The sequence below is a fragment of the Pan paniscus genome, chromosome 22 (assembly GCF_029289425.2).
Source record: "Pan paniscus chromosome 22, NHGRI_mPanPan1-v2.0_pri, whole genome shotgun sequence".
NCBI classification, from domain to species: domain Eukaryota; kingdom Metazoa; phylum Chordata; class Mammalia; order Primates; family Hominidae; genus Pan; species Pan paniscus.
The window spans coordinates 13,941,861-13,955,753 of NC_073271.2; the positions used below are offsets into that span (position 1 = coordinate 13,941,861).

Consider the following 13,893-nt stretch of genomic DNA (forward strand, 5'->3'; position numbering starts at 1 on the left):
ACTGTCTCCCTCAGCAGAGACACCATGGAAGGCATCTTAATTGAACATTCAGCATTTAGCATATGGAAGCATTAAAGATGTTATGCAAAAAACATAAGCTTTTTTTTTAACATCTTAAGAAATGTGGGCTCAAGCTCTGCTCCCTACTGTATTTATTTTTCTTAATACCCTTGTGGTTAAAATGTCACATAACGATGTCACATAATCTCACTAATATCATATGTTATGGGTATGATATTAATAGTCATATTCAAACTGTTAATGAATCACATCAAGAAAGCCCGTCTCCTTTAGTGTCTTATAAAAATTATAGAGGAAAAACAGTGCAAGTCAGTAAGTATAATATTAAGGGGCCGGGTGTGGTGGCTCACGCCTATAATCCCAGCACTTTGGAAGGCCGAGGCCAGCGAATCATGTGAGGTTAAGAGTTCGAGACCAGCCTAACATACTGAAACCCCATCTCTATTAAAAATACAAAAATCAGCCAGGCGTAGCGGCGGGCGCCTGTAATCCCAGCTACTTGGGAGGATGAGGAGGAGAATCGCTTGAACCCGGGAGGCAGAGGTTGCAGAGGTTGCAGTGAGCTGAGATCGCGCCATTGCACTCCAGCCCGTCTGACAGAGCAAGAATATGTAAAAAAAAAAAAAAAAAAAAAAAAAAAAGAATAAGGGAATCAACCGGGCTCAGTGGCTCATGACTGAAATCCCAATACTTTGGGAGGCTGAGGCAGGAGGATCACTTGAGCCCAGTAGTTTGATCCCAATCTGGGCAACACAGGGAGATCCCCGTCTCTACAAAAATTTTTTGTAGATGCCCGGCCGCCCATCGTCTGAGATGTGGGGAGCACCTCTGCCCTGCCGCCCCGTCCAGGATGTGAGGAGCGTCTCTGCCCGGCCGCCCTGTCTGAGAAGTGAGGAGACCCTCTGCCCGGCAGCCACCCCGTCTGAGAAGTGAGGAGCGTCCTCCCTCCTCGTCCGGGAGGGGGGTGGGGGGGGTCAGCCCCACGCCCGGCCAGCCGCCCCGTCCGGGAGGCGAGGGGTGCCTCTGCCCGGCCGCCCCTACTGGGAAGTGAGGAGCCCCTCTGCCCGGCCAGCCGCCCCGTCCGGGAGGGAGGTGGGGGGTCAGCCCCCCACCCGGCCAGCCGCCCCATCCGGGAGGGAGGTGGGGGGGTCAGCCCCCCGCCCGGCCAGCCGCCCCGTCCGGGAGGGAGGTGGGGGGATCAGCCCCCCGCCCGGCCAGCTGCCCTGTCCAGGAGGTGGGGGGCGCCTCTGCCCGGCCGCCCCTACTGGGAAGTGAGGAGCCCCTCTGCCCGGCCAGCCGCTCTGTCTGGGAGGGAGGTGGGGGGGTCAGCCCCCCGCCCGGCCAGCCGCCCCGTCCGGGAGGGAGGTGGGGGGGTCAGCCCCCCGCCCGGCCAGCCACCCCGTCCGGGAGGGAGGTGGGGGGGTCAGCCCCCCGTCCGGCCAGCCGCCCCGTCCGGGAGGGAGGTGGGGGGGTCAGCCCCCCGCCCGGCCAGCCACCCCGTCCGGGAGGGAAGTGGGGGGATCAGCCCCCCGCCCGGCCAGCCGCCCTGTCCGGGAGGTGAGGGGCGCCTCTGCCCGGCCGCCCCTACCGGGAAGTGAGGAGCCCCTCTGCCCGGCCAGCCGCCCCGTCCGGGAGGGAGGTGGGGGGGTCAGCCCCCCACCGGGCCAGCCGCCCTGTCGGGGAAGTGAGGGGCACCTCTGCCCGGCCGCCCCTACTGGGAAGTGAGGAGCCCCTCTGCCCGGCCAGCCGCCCTGTCTGGGAGGGAGGTGGGGGGTCAGCCCCCCGCCCGGCCAGCCGCCCCATCCGGGAGGGAGGTGGGGGGGGTCAGCCCCCCGCCCAGCCAGCCGCCCCGTCCGGGAGGTGAGGGGCGCTTCTGCCCGGCCGCCCCTACTGGGAAGTGAGGAGCTCCTCTGCCCGGCCACCACCCCATCTGGTAGGTGTACTCAACAGCTCATTGAGAACGGGCCATGAAGACAATGGCGGTTTTGTGGAATAGAAAGGGGGGAAATGTGGGGAAAAGATTGAGAAATCGGATGGTTGCCGTGTCTGTGTAGAAAGAGGTAGACATGGGAGACTTTTCATTTTGTTCTGTACTAAGAAAAATTCTTCTGCCTTGGGATCCTGTTGATCTGTGACCTTACCCCCAACCCTGTGCTCTCTGAAACATGTGCTGTATCCACTCAGGGTTGAATGGATTAAGGGCGGTGCAAGATGTGCTTTGTTAAACAGATGCTTGAAGGCAGCATGTTCGTTAAGAGTCATCACCACTCCCTAATCTCAAGTACCCAGGGACACAAACACTGCGGAAGGCCGCAGGGTCCTCTGCCTAGGAAAACCAGAGAACTTTGTTCACTTGTTTATCTGCTGACCTTCCCTCCACTATTGTCCTGTGACCCTGCCAAATCCCCCTCTGCGAGAAACACCCAAGAATGATCAATAAAAAAGAAAAAAAAAAATAAAAAATAAAAAAATAAAAAATAAAAAAAATAAAAAAGAGAATAAGGGAATCATAAAGTTGGAAAGGTAGGTGAAAATCATTCATCCTGTGGTTCCTAACTCTGGCTGAGCTTTTAATAAAATGCCAACAACGCCCAGGTCTTGTGCTAAGAAAATTTGATTACACTTGTCTTATGTGGTGAAGGAGTAGCTGTGTATGTGCGGGTGTGTGCATGTGTGCGCGTGTGTGTGCGTGTGTGCATGTGTGTAGAGACAGGGGCTCACTATGTTGCTCAGGCTGGTGTCAAACTCCTGAGCTCAAGCAATCCACCTGCCTCAGCCTCCCACAGTGCTGGGATTACAGGCATAAGCCAGCAGGCCCGGGTAAGCAGTATTTTTTTAAAGTTCCCCAAATACTTCTAATATGCACCCAGAATTAAGGACACCCCATCTAATCCTACTCCATGTTGCCTAATCATTTTCCTGATGAGGCAACATGAGAGGTGACGTCACTTAGGAGAGTGAGTAAGGGACACACTAAAAATAACTAAAGTTACTCAACGTAAAATGGTCTCTTTCCATCAGATCATAGATTCATTATGGAAGGAATGATCAGAAAATCAAGAGATTGGGAAGAATTGGCTTGTTTAGATGACCAGTACGGGTGAGATTAACTAGACGGAAAGTAAAGCAACCGCAAGCTGTATGTGGTGGCACTTCAAATAGGAGTAGTGGGAACTAACATGAAAAGAAAAAAATGATTACAGTTGGCAGGCAAAGGAGGGATCTGTGCAGGAAATAACTTGGCTGAATAAATAGAATGAGCTAAGACTAGATTATCCAAACACGAGATTCATTTCTAAATCAGACAGAGCTGAACTTAACAACAACTCTATCTACTTGTAGTTTCCTCTCTGTATAAATTTTACACTGCTAGTGAGCATGGATTTACAGTTATCTGCAAATCTTACTCCTGAAAAATGAGAATATAGACAGCTCCCTGATTTGGAGGAACTGAGAATGGAAATTACATTGTTGCATGAGGTCAAATATTTCTCAGGTTTATCTTACACATTTAGAATATTAAAAAAAAATAAATTGGGGATAGCAATGAGGGAGATCAATGCAGGAGGTCAACCGATATTTATTGGCAGAAGAGCAAGGGAAAAAATGTGATGGTGTTTTGTTTTCCATCAACACCTCCAATCTCTTCATCCTCCCTGCAAGCCAACTTTATTCCCAGATGGTCTTTAAATTCTAATATTTAAAGAAATATAGTCTTTCCAGGAGCAGTAGCCCGCGCCTGTAGGAAGGTTGCTTGAGGCCAGGAGTTTGAGACCAGCCTAGGCAACATGGTGAGACTCAAATCTTTTTTTTTTTTTCTGAGACAGAGTCTCCCTCTGTCACCCATGCTGGAGTGCAGGGGTGCGATCACGGCTGACTATAACCTCCGTCTCCCGGGTTCAAGCGATTCTCCTGCCTCAGCTTCCCGAGTAGCTAGGATTACAGGCGTATGCCGCCACACCTAGCTAATTTTTGTATTTTTAATAGAGACGGGGTTTCACCATGTTGGTGAGGCTGGTCTGGAACTCCTGACCTCAGGTGATCTGCCGGCCTCGGCCTCTGAAAGTGCTGGGATTACAGGCATAAGCCACCACTCCCGAACAAGACTGAAATCTAAAAAAATTTTAAAAATAAATAAATAAATAAAAACGTTACAGCTCAGCTCTTTTAGAATTTGTCTAACAGATTTCTTAGTCTTCACCAGGACACCCCCTACCCCCACCACCCCACCAAAAAATGTTTTATCCAGGATAAAACTGCTTGCCTTATTATTTTCTTAATTTCATGCTGTAATCGTGTATACAGTTTCCCAACTTTTTTAGCATTAATCTTTCAAAATACAATTATCTCAGTTTGTGATCCTGATCATATGTCAAGTAATATAATTTTGTGACTCATACTTTCGGAATATTTTGTCTTAGCTTCCTGATTTTTATACACACATATACAAAGAAATCTCCATTTTTCTTTATTCTTCTTTTATTTATTTATTTACGTATTTTTGAAGATGGGGTCTCACTCTGTTGCCCAGACTGGGTGTGGCTGGAATGGTGTGAGACTTAGAAATTACTGTAGATGTTGTTCATCCAAGTTGTCATAATGAAAATTGTGAGACATTCAAATCACTCTTTTTTATGTTATGAACCATGTGCTTCACAAACCCAGATCTCAAAGCTGTGTAGTAATCCTACTGTAGATTCAATCTAAATGTCAGCCCACGCAAATACAGACTATTTGATATAGAAATATTCCCACCCAAATATTACTTCCCAATAATTATAATAGTAAGCCCATACAAAAATAAAGCATCAAAGACTTTTTAGCTGCCTAGCTACCATCCACTCTCTTTTCTATAGGTTTTCAAAAGTCTGATGGTTCCAACTTCTAATGGACTCAGCATTCGTCAGGGAGACTAACTCCCAATACTCCTTGACCCTTGCACCGTAATTCATAATGCTTCCATTTTTTTGCTAAAAGAATCATCAATGGCTCTTGAATTTTTTTTTTTTTTTTTTTTTTTGCACATATCCATCCACAAATGTCCCTCTTCCATTCTCCCCACGGGTACAGTGATATCTAATAATGAGTTACAAATTTTTTTTGTTTCCCCTTTAATAAATTTAGTACTGGTGTGGCTCTGAATAATTACTAAACAGCCAATTTTATGTCTTTAAAGTATATGTATCCAGGCCGGGCGCGGCGGCTCACGCCTGTAATCCCAGCACTTTGGGAGGCCGAGGTGGGCGGATCATAAGGTCAGGAGATCGAGACCATCCTGGCTAACACAGTGAAACCTCGTTTCTACTAAAAATACAAAAAATCAGCTGGGCGTGGTGGCGGGCGCCTGTAGTCCCAGCTACTCGGGAGGCTGAGGCAGGAGAATGGTGTGAACCCGGGAGGCGGAGCTTGCAGTGAGCCGAGATCGCGCCACTCCAGCCTGGGCGACAGAGAGAGACCCCGTCTCAAAAAAAAAAAAAAAAATTGCGTCCACCTCTTCCTTATATGAACCGTTGTGAAGACTAGGGATAAAGTAAGTGAAGAGCCCGGATCTATCTGAAACACTCTTATCAATTGTTAGCTGTTATTTTTACTGTTTTCCCCTATACTCTTTTATATGTTTAGTGTCTTACAGGAAGAGGTTAAAAAGTGCAGGGGTGGGGGCAATAGGGGACAAGGAGAATATAATAAAGGATTAAGTAATTAAATAGAAGATAGGAAAGGGTACTCCAAAAACAAGTGTCCGTTCCAGAACTTGCTTCCTAGTAAAGCAAGGTCCTCAGGCCATCTTCTCTGAACCTTGATTCCACTGTATTTTCAGTGTGCGAACAGTGATTTAAATCAGTCCATTTTAGCTGTCAAACTCATACCGTTTGAGAAGATTCATAACCCCAGAGAGAGCGCTTACGAAGGAGGGATTAACATGGCAAACACATGCGCAAACTCCAGATGGCTGAGCTGAGACATGTTTGGGGGAAAGTCTCTCTCCTGACTGGGGAGGAAATGCTATATGGGAGGAAAACTACTGTCTGTAGTGATAAAGGATGGTCAGTTAGTCACTGGGTGACAAAGCCTGTTCTACAAATCATTCAATTTAAGAAGCATTTGGGACCCCTCGAAAGTTTTTTTGTTTGTTTTTGAGACGAAGTTTCTCTCATTGTTGCTGTGGCTGGAATACAACGGTGCAGTCTCGGCTCACCGCAACCTCCCGCGCACGGTCCAAAACACATTTTCATACTGCATGGGCCGGGAATCGAACCCGGGCCTCCCGCGTGGCAGGCGAGAATTCTACCACTGAACCACCCATGCTCCGATAGAAGAGTTGGGGAAAAGTAGTAACATGATTGGAACGCGACTGGAAGGTGTTCTTTGTTGCAAGAGACTAGATAATGGAGAAGGAAGATGATAATATTTTGGTCACTTGGCTGGGCATGGTGGCTCATGCCTGTAATCTCAGCCCTTTGGGAGGCCGAGTGGGGAGGATTGCTTGAGCCCAGGAGTTCGAGACCAGCCTGGGCAACACAGGGAGACTCTTGTCTCTAAAAAAAAAACTAAAAAAAAAGAAAATGAGCCGGGCATGGTGGCACGTGCCTGTAGTCCCAGCTACTCAGGAGCCTGAGGAGGGAGGATTGCTTGAGCCTGGGAGGTCAAGGCTGCAGCGAGCTGTGGTCATGCCACTTGCAATCCAGCCTAGGTGACAGAGTGAGACACTGCCTCAACAGCAACAAAAAAGTTGGTCACTTGAAGTACTGCTACTTATTGATTCATGATACAATTAAATGTTGCCTCTCCAGATTGGGGGAATTGGGGGGTTTTTTGAGAATAAAGTGCTCCAGATAGCCGTGTGAGTACCTCTTGAATAAACACCAGTTTTTTTAAAAATTGAATTCATTTATATAAAAATATAAATTGCATTAAATGCTATTTATATTAAATGCTTTCCTGCCATCTTAAGCAGAATGCGCTGAATAATACCTTACTGAGGACTCAGCACCGTGACAGCCATTGCTGATTATTGCAGTGAACTGTGATTCAGTGATGTGGGACACACCGTCAAGGAAGTGAGTGCAATGAGAGCTCCACATACACAAAGTTCAGAAAAAAACAAAGCACAGGAGGCTGTTTGCTTTCTAACTACTCGTTTCACCCCTGGACTCTGGTGTACTCTCCAGCATGCCCCACTTCAGGAAGGATATTGGCAAAGTGGAGTATTCTAGCTAAGAAAAGAAGCTAGGATGGTAAGCGCTATTGAAACAAGGTTCAGCCAGCAAAATGTCTGAAAGCGTTAGAGAAGCTTAACTTAGAGAAAACTTATATATAAATATTTAAATGTTGGTAGTATTGTCTTGTGACGATGCCTTGAATAGAAACCTGTAAATGTCAACCTGGTCTCTACTAAAACTACAAAAATTAGCCAGGCGTGGTGGTGCAAGCCGGTGGTCCCAGCTATTCAGGAGGCTGAGGCAGGAGAATCGCTTGAACCTGGGAGGCGGAGGCTGCAGTGAGCCGAGATCGCGCCATTGCACTCCAGCCTGGACAACAGAGCGAGACTCTGTCTCAAAAAAAAGAAAAAAGAAAAAAAAGAAAAAAGAAAGAGAGAAGGGGTGGGGAGAGAGAGGAATAAAGAAAACTGTAAATATCTAATAGAATACTAAGACTAATTGGTAAAAATCATTACAGAAAAGCAGATTTTGGGCCGGACGCGGTCGCTCACGCCTGTAATCCCAACACTTTGGGAGGCCGAGGCTGGCGGATCACCTGAGGTTGGGAGTTCGAGACCACCCTGACCAACATGGAGAAACCCCGTCTCTACTAAAAACACAAAATTAGTCGGGTATGGTGGTACATGCCTGTAATCCCAGCTACTCGGGAGGCTGAGGCAGGAGAATCGCTTGAACCCAGGAGGCGGAGGTTGCGGTGAGCCGGAGATCGCGCCATTGCACTCCAGCCTGGGCAACAAGAACGAAACTCCGTCTCAAAAAAAAAAAGAAAAGCGGATTTTGATTCAATATGAAAGAAACTCCTCTTTATAATTCATTTTGATTCATAATTTATGTGCAAGATCTTACTTGGTTTCGCAGGTAATGGAATAATGAGCGAACAAAAGTCCCAAACTCAAAAAAGACATTAACCTAGGGTAGCTGGAATGGAGAGTGCACGAGGCGAGGAGCAATGAGAGTTGGAGAAGCAAATGGGACTAGATCATGGAGGGCCTGAAAAGGTAGGATTGTTTTAAACAAGTAACTGGAAGTGATAAATCATTTTAAAATATTTTTAACTCACATTTTAATTACAAAGCTAATTATTATAAAAGTCAAATAAGTTTATTAAAATTTTAAATATATCAAAATATATTATGTAAAAGTGAAAGTTCACCCTAACCCCAATTTACAGAGGTACCTGTGAGTCGTTTAGCCGTGTCTTTTTTTTTTGAGACAGAGTTTCGCCCTTGCCCAGGCTGGAGTGCAGTGGTGCCATCTCGGCTCACTGCAGCCTCCGCCTCCTGGGTTCAAGCAATTCTCCTGCTTCAGCCTCCTGAGTAGCCGGGATTACAGGCGCCCACCACCATGCCTGGCTAATTTTTTTTAGTTGAGACGGGGTTCCGCATGTTGGCCAGGCTGGTCTCAAACTCCTGGCCTCTCAGGTAATCCACCCGCCTTGGCCTCCCAAAGTGCTGGGATTACAGGCGTGAGTCACTGTGCCTGGTTTTTTGTTTTTTGGTTTTTTTCTGAGATGGAGTCTCACTCTGTCACCCAGGCTGGAGTGCAGTGGCACAATCTCGGCTCACAGCAACCTCAGCCTCCGGGGTTCAAGTAGCTGGGATTACAGACACGTGCCACCATGCCAGGATAATTTTTGTATTTTTAGTAGAGACAGGGTTTCGCCATGTTGGCCGGGGTGGTCTCGAACTCCTGACCTCAAGTGATTCACCAGCCTCCACCTCCCAAAGTGCTGGGATTACAGGTGTGAGCCACCACACCCGGCCCCTGGCCTGTGCCTTTACTTGACCTTTTTGTTGCTATGTGTTCCACATCTATAAAATGAGGATCATAATAGTACCTACCCAATAGAGGCAACATGAAAATTAAATTAATTACCGCCAACTCCATAAAGGCAGGGATTTTGTTTGATTTAGGGGTTTTCAACCTCTGTACTACTGATATTTTAGGCTGAATAATTTCCGGTAGTGGAAAGAGGGGCTGGTGTCCTGCACACTGTGGGTTGTGTAGCAGCATCTCTGGCTTCTACCCACTTCTACCTGCAACAAAAACTATTTATAGACATGGCCAAATGTCCCCTGGGGGGCAAAATCACCCAGGTTGAAAACCACTGGTCTAATTTACTGCTGAGAGCCTGTCACCCAGCACAGCATGCAATAAATATTTGTTGAATTGAATGAATGAAGTGAATGCATATAGGAAGCCCTCAGTAAGTGTTACCTATTTTTATTACACTATTTTCCAACTATATAAATTTCTACATAAGTGGGATCCAATTATGTGTACTTCAAGGCAAATTGCATTTTTTCTCTAACAATCTACCTTGGTCATACTTTTACATCACCACCACCATTTTATACAGTTGTATCTCAATTGCTTTCTATGGCGTGAAAGTAGTTTTATAATTCATTTATTCAATTCATTATTGATGTGCATATAGGCTAATTTCAATTTGTTGTTATAAATAATGCTACAAAGAACATTTTTCATTATGAATTTTTATTTACTGTCACATCCGGGGCTATGCAATGTATCGTGTCCTAATTTGGAAAGGGATTTTGTATTAGGCAGGTTTCTCCAGAGAAAGAGAATCAATAGGATGTATATACACACAAGGAAACTTGTTTATAAAGAAATTGTCTTACACAATTATGGGGGTTGGCAAGTCCAAAATCTGCAGGGTAGACCAGCTGGCTGAAGACCCAGGAAAGAGTTGATGCTGCAGTTCAAGTCCGAAGGTCATCTGCTACAGATTCCCTTTTGCGGCAGGTAGCTCAGTCTTTCATTCTATTCAAGCCATCAACTGATTGGATGAGACTTACCCACATTAGGAAGAGTAATCTGGGCCAGGCGTGATGGCTCACACCTGTAATTCCAGCACTTTGGGAGGCCAAGGCACGTGGATCCCTTGAGCTCAGGAGTTTGAGACCAGCCTGGGCAACGTGGCAAAATCCCAATTCTACAAAAAATACAAAAATTAGCTGGGCATGGAGGCGCATGCCTGTGGTCCCAGCTATTCACAAGGCTGAGGTGGGAGGATCGTTTGATCCCAGGAGGTCGAGGCTGCAGTGAGCTGAGATTGTGCCACTGCACTCCAGTCTGGGCGACAGAGCGAGACTCCATCTCAAAAAATATATAAATAAATAAAATAAAATAAAATACTAACACAGAAATTAGCCAGTTGTGGTGGCATGCTCCTGTAATCCCATGTACTCAGGAGGCTGAGGCAAGAGAATTGCTTGAACTCAGGAGGTGGGGGTTGCAGTGAGACGAGATCTGCCACTGCACTCCAGCTTGGGCGACAAAGCAAGAATCTGTCTCAGAGGGTGGAGGTGGGGGGTGGGGAAAGAACTACCTGGGACTGCATACTTTATAAAGAAAATAGGTTTAATTGACTCACAGTTCTGCATGGCTGCGGAGATCTCAGGAAACTTTCAATCATGGTAGAAGGTGAAGGAGAAGCAAGCACCTTCCTCATGAGGTGGCAGGAGAGACAGAGGATGAGAAATGCTACACTTTTAAACCATCAGATCTCATGAGAACTCACTATCACAAGAACAGCATGGGGGAAACCACCCCCATGATCCAATCACCTCCCGCCAGGTCCCACCCTCAACATGTGGGGATTACAGTTAGAGATGAGATTTGAGTGGGGACACAAAGCCAAACCATATCATCCTGTCTTAAAAATGAAAAAAGTAATGGTAACCTGTCTTATTCAAAGTCCACCAACTTGAATGTCAATTTCATCCAAAAACACGCTCTCAGAAACATCCAGAATAATGTTTGATCATATATCTGGGTACTACGACCCAGCCAAGTTAAAGAAAATAAAATTAGCCCAGTGCAGTAGCTCACGCCTGTAATCCCAGCATTTTGGGAGGCTGAGGCGGGTAGATTGCTTGAGCCCAGGAGTTCAAGACCAGCTTGGACAACATGGAGAAACTCCGTTTCTACAAAGAGATAAAAAATTAGCAGGGTGTGGTGGCGCACACCTGTAGTCCCTGCTATTAAGGAGGCTGAGATGGAAGGATTGCTTGAGCCTGGGAGATTGAGGCTACAGGGTGCTGTGATTGTGCTACTGCACTCCAGCCTGGATGATTGAGTGAGAGCCTGTCTCAAAAAAAAAAAAAAAAAAAAAAAAAAAAAAAAAAAAAAAAAAAATCCATTCCAAATCAGGAGTGCTGGTAAAAAAAAAAAAAGAAAAAAGAAAATTTATCACACATAAAATTAATCATCACAGATTCCTTGCCAACACATCAGCAGAACTGTCTGACCACCCAAAAAGAGAACTGTTGATGTGAATTGTGTGCTAACCAGGAGCCTGGACTGGACAACCTCTCTATGCACGTGGGGTTCTGAGTCTGGAAAGAGATGCCATCTGAGAATGGTGACATATGTCTTTCTCTTTCTTCCTAACCATGGCTACAGACTAGTCTATTTTTGTGGTTTATCTGCCTACTGTTTAGAATTATTCTGTCTTCTTGGGGCTGTCAGGCACTCAACTGACACTTCTTGATGCTATTGCTGTGTCTGCCTTGAGCAGCTAATGATGGATGTGAAAACCCTTTTATAATTGTTCATGCCAAAGGAAATGTGCAGCCACATGCTCCTGTGGTCTCCTGTGGGCTAAATAAACCCTGATAACCAAGCTTATTATCATTATGTCTAAAATTAAAGTAAACAAATAATGAGTGAGGGCTTGAGTGGTTTATTGTGGTTGAAAAGTACTGACTGACTTAACACATGAATCTTATAACACCTATTTATATGGGTAAAGATTTGGAGGGTTATTCTAGTTTCCCGTCTGGGTTCCAGATATGTGAGATTGCTGGGTGGGAGAATGTTATAGATTGTAGGTTTGTTGTCTTAAGGCAGGTAGCTGTCATTTCTGCCTAAATTATCTGTAAGGCAAGAAACCAAATATATAAATTAATACCATAAATAAGCAAACAAATAATTCTCTAATCTCAATCAATACTTCCCTACTTGTGAACTGAAGAATTAATACAGTCTCTTTGTTTGCTGCTTGGCATGAGTTTCCTTTACCTTTAAAATTAGGTTTGTGTTCATGAAACAAGGTTAGAAATTTAGGGAAGGGAAGAAATCTACTATTTAAAAATATATGACTATTTATTTTTAGCTACCACTTTTTAGCACCTAGGTATTAAAATACATAATAATTAGGAGCTAAGTGTATCCCATAATCTGTCATCATTCACTCACTTCAAGAGGCCCATCATTAACCTTTCCATTAATTCTACGTCTTTTAGATCTTCCTAAATCAACACCTACTCTAAATGATTCCTCAAATTAAACCCTAGTTTTGCATCTGCACTTTCTCCGTTCTAGCCTGAAAAGCCTACAATCTTTTCTGTCTAGTCCCCATTTCTGCCTCACTCCAGAATCTGGCTTGAAGCCCTGGACTTTCTCGAACTCGATTGCTGGCAAGCAAGTCCTCCATCAAACAGATCCCTCACATGTCTGTGCATTAAAAATAGCTAATATGACTCACTGGCACTTCTTACTTACTCAAACTAAAGGACAGCATCTGTGCTTCAGGGATAGGAGAGTGAAGAGAGCAGAATGTGAAGAGGGAAACTACCAACATTCAAAAATCATTTTCTGGACTTGACATTGATGTTAGCTTTGTCCCTGGTATCTCTATCAGGAAACATATCTGCAAGTGATTGTATGTAGAATTATTCTTTCTTAGCTGATCTATCTGGGGAGGCACATTTTCAAGGATGTCTGCTATGGTGAATATAGCATTGCCATGCTTATTCATGGGTCCCACTGTTTAGACTAATATTATAATAAAGGTCCTGGTTTCAAAAATGCCTTTTGTCAAACTTTTGTCTGCCTTTGTGTCCAAAGATGAACCTTTTAATTCATTCATTCCTTCGATCAAGAAATCATCATTGGCTGGGCGCGGTGACTCATGCTTGTAATCCCAGCACTTTGGGAGGCCAAGGGGGAAGATCGCTCAAGCGTAGGAGTTTGAGACCAGCCTGGGCAACACAGGGAGACTCTGTCTCTACAAATTGGAAAAAAAAAAAAACTTATGCTGAAGTAGGAGGATCACTTGGGCCCGGAATGTCAAGGCTACAGTAAGCCATGATCGTGTCACTGTACTCCAGCCTAGGTGACAGAGCAAGATCCTATCTCAAAAATAAAAAAAGAATGTATTATTGAATGCCTTCTAGGGCTGCCATGTTCTCCAACTCGTAAGGGCACCATTCTCAGTATAGTCTCTGGAGTTGAGCTCTAGCGGGGGCATTCCCTTCCGGGGTATATTGACTGAGGGACATACAATGGTATGTATGACATAGTCACCTATCTATAGCCCTCCAGGGGGGATTAAGAAACATTTTTCCATTTTCAAGTAGATTACTGTATGTTTATTTGTTTGTTTGTTTGTTTGTTTGTGTGTTTCTTTGTTTTGAGATGGAGTCTCGCTCTGTCACCCAGGCTAGAGTGCAGTGGCATGATCTCGGTTCACTGCAACCTCCACCTTCCAGGTTCAATCAATTATCCTGCCTCAGCCTCCCAAGTAGCTGTGACTGCAGGCACACGCCACCATGCCCAGCTAATTTTTTTTGTATTTTTACTAGAGAGGGTTTCACCATGTTGGCCAGGCTGGTCTTGAACTCCT

General features: G+C 45.4%; 1 non-coding gene across 1 annotated transcript; it reads right to left on the reverse strand.

The window, feature by feature from the left end:
• Positions 1 to 6,256: 6,256 nt before the first annotated feature.
• TRNAG-GCC (transfer RNA glycine (anticodon GCC)) lies at positions 6,257 to 6,327 on the reverse strand. Its single transcript has one exon. It is a non-coding gene; the product is annotated as a tRNA-Gly (tRNA).
• Between the last annotated feature and the right edge of the window lie 7,566 nt (positions 6,328 to 13,893).